The following is a 3,432-nucleotide window of genomic DNA, read 5'->3' on the forward strand; positions in this document are numbered from 1 at the left end:
AGATACTCACACAGAGAGGAGCAGGCTGCCTAAAGCCTACAAGCCAGGTGGGGCCTTATCACCCTAAGCCTTGCAAGATGTTGTCCTGCAGCCACAGGTGTGAAAAAACTGTTGCCCCTTCAGGCGCCCAGAAGCAGACCACCACTCATGCAGGACTAACAGAAAAATACAGCTTGACTTGCCTCACACATTTCCACCTACTTTATAGTTAAATTCAAACGATTAAGGCCAAATGAAAATATATAAAAAATTAACATGTTCACTGAGGAGGAGCCTAAGTTAACACTAAATTCAGGACACGAAAAAATGATATTTGCAATCATAGTATTTGCGGATATTTCTTTTTTCACACCTTATATGACAATTCTTTTTTATACATGTCTTGAAGACATGCAAGGAGACGGTCTTTACAGCTGTCTGCGATGCTAAGCTTGAACGCACTGCAGAGCTTCCCCTTCTCAACATACAGATACGACAGCGTTGTCATTCAACTCTTGGAATATAGACAATATGCCATTGTAAAATAGGTGGACATTTGAGATGTGTCTGCACGATCAGAGCTAGCTCTTTCCAAAAGCAGTAACTTATTCAAGGAGATGAGAATTGCTGACAGTTATATCTAAATGGAGAATGAACTGAGTCTAATTGCTCAGTAGTTGCCATCAGTGCTGCATATGTCTAAACATTTCAGTTTAATCAAAATTTAATAATAGTCGTTATTCTCTCTCCATGTCTCAAATGTTAGAAGAAATGTGTTGTTCCACTAACGAAGTAAACGTTTTTTAAAAGAATTTTGATGTAGCCTTTTGATTGACATTTGAAATGTTGAGCACATCAAAATTAATGAGATCGTTTCAACCTAGCAATCTTCCTTTCTTCCCCATCTTCCCTCACTTTGCTTAAAAAAGCAAAAGAGTGATGAGATTTTCTAATGAGAAATATAAATGGCATGGCCACCTCACTTTAACTATCGTCTTAAATTGATAACTAAAATGTAAGCCATGCCAACTTTCATGGCCTTATGAAGATGAACCTCAAAAGTAAAACATTTTCTTGAAGCTGTTCTTACTTTGATTTCCATGGCAAACCCACTTGACTCATCTGTAAGCTCTTATCCAAATGTTACATGATGCACATCCCAAGTTAATGCTTGAAATTGTTGCAAATTCATCATCATTTAAATTTACATAGTTATTTTTCTGTGTGTGCGTGCGTGTGTGAAGTGAAATATTCATGCACTTGAAAGGTCCCAATTTACATTATCTGACAGCAAAGCAGTTAAGAGACACAATGGATCTGAAAAGGAGGAAGTGATAAAAGATAGCAAACAATGAGAGAGGACAGCAGAACAATGTGTAATGTGAAAGTCACCTTTGTACAAATGAACACTTAAGGTTGATGTTACAACAGCGATGTTACAGGTGTAAGTTTCAGCTTAGTTTACCTATTTGGTGATCTCTGATATGGAGCCTAATGTGCCAATATAAATATAGAACACTATTCAGAGCTGCAGCCATACAGAAAAAGAACACAGCCACAGAAGTGCTTTATGTACACACCATGTGCCATCCTCAGCCAATGTGTATAATGCGTGGAACACTTTGAATATAAAAATATATGGCAACACAGAGAAGATGGAAATCAAATATGTCCTTCGGAGTGAAGCGGTAGATGAAAGAAAGAATAAAGTTGCAGCTCTCTACTTCCCATAGTTAAGTAAGCCAAAAGAAAAAGAATGGAAGACATAAAATTAATCATAACTTTTCACAAAAAATAAATGCTCCCTGGAAGCTACCGTATCAGAAACCATTCATTAGGCAGCACTTCAGAACTGTGTTGGCTAAACTTTAAACTTTTTCTTTTACCACAAGCACCAGAAATCGTGCTTTACTGCCAAGTAAAGGATTCACCTTTGACTTGATCTTGGATTTGGAATAAACTCTGTCAGTAAAAAAAAAAAGAAAAAATGCATCAACCACTGGAAGATTTGGGTCATGCTCATCAAATGTAATAAGTGGCGCTCTGATCATGAGAGAGACAGTATGCTGAAACCTCTCAGCTGTATGCAACTTTACAAATCAAAAGAGGGTGAAAGAACTGCCATTTGCTGAAGACTGCGCTGCAAAATTCACCTAAAATCTCCTCTGGGATTTGTTTTACTTCATTCATTTACTTGAAGGTGAGACAATCAGTAATCGTTTCGTCTTCAGCTGTTATCCAGATCCAGGTGGCGGGTTTTTACTGCAGCCTCTCCCAGCTGACTATGGGCGGAGGCCGGGTACACCCTGCCATCTTTGTCTTTCTATGTGGCCCTCAGATAAAAACAAACACCCACATGCTCACAGTCACACCCACGGTCAATTTGAAGTGGCCATTTCACCTATGTTGCATGTTTCTTCTTGGTGGGAGGGAGAACCCAGAATGAACACAGGCAGATATGAGTAGAACATGCAAACTCCACACAGAAAAGCCCCCACATGGAATTGAACCAAGGATCTTCTTACTGTGAGACAACAGCAGTATCCACTGCACCACCATGCTGCCTCATTTCTATTACAAGTAGGTTTATTTAAAATATATATCATTGCTAAATAGTAATATTGATAAATGTTGGGGTTAGTTAAAACCCATTGATATGCATGGCCCTTGCGCCTAACATTCTGAGGCTACGCTTTAACCACATCTCAAAATGCAATGATGTGTGACACATGGCTATGAACAAATATCCTAAGTGCTTCAAAAACAAATCAAATAAGTCTCACATCATCTGTAACTGTGCACCTTTGTGGTTGCTCTCCTTAAAGGTGTCTCAGGGCCAGAGCACATCCCTAATGGACCCTAATGGGTTTTATGGTGCATTGCAGGCTTCTATAATGGGGTAGTATGTCTGATGAGGGTGCTTCTCTTTGGTCCTCCAGGGCCCTGTCTCGGTTCCTAATGTGACCCGAAGAGACGAATACATAATGTATCACAGTTTCTCTAAGTCAAAAGGTAAATACTAAAAGTTAAAGAAAGTCTCGAACTGTGCGGGGGTGACAACAGGGAAATATGAGGTTCTGGGAATATGTAACAGCAAAACACATGAGAAGAGAAGCCCAGGAGTTAAAGTATCAGGGAGAAAAAAATGCAATGGCATATTATTGAGGGACACTTTGGCGCTAAGCTGCTTATTGATAAAAGCACTAATCTGCCTGGCAGAAGGTAAGGAGGCTGGGAAGTGTGGTGATATAATATCTAAGCTAAAGGCAATTCCATCAGAGAATTGAGCCTCCACACTGCTTTACCTAAAGGAGTTATCCAATTTATTTTATTTTATTTTATTTAAACAGAAGACAGAATTTGACCATCTGCCACTTTGCACATGGTCAGGAAGCATTTGAGACTGAATAAATATGACAGCAGATCGTTTTGAACGACCGGCTTTTCATCAGC

This window comes from Brachionichthys hirsutus, chromosome 10, assembly GCF_040956055.1.
Source record: "Brachionichthys hirsutus isolate HB-005 chromosome 10, CSIRO-AGI_Bhir_v1, whole genome shotgun sequence".
NCBI lineage: Eukaryota > Metazoa > Chordata > Actinopteri > Lophiiformes > Brachionichthyidae > Brachionichthys > Brachionichthys hirsutus.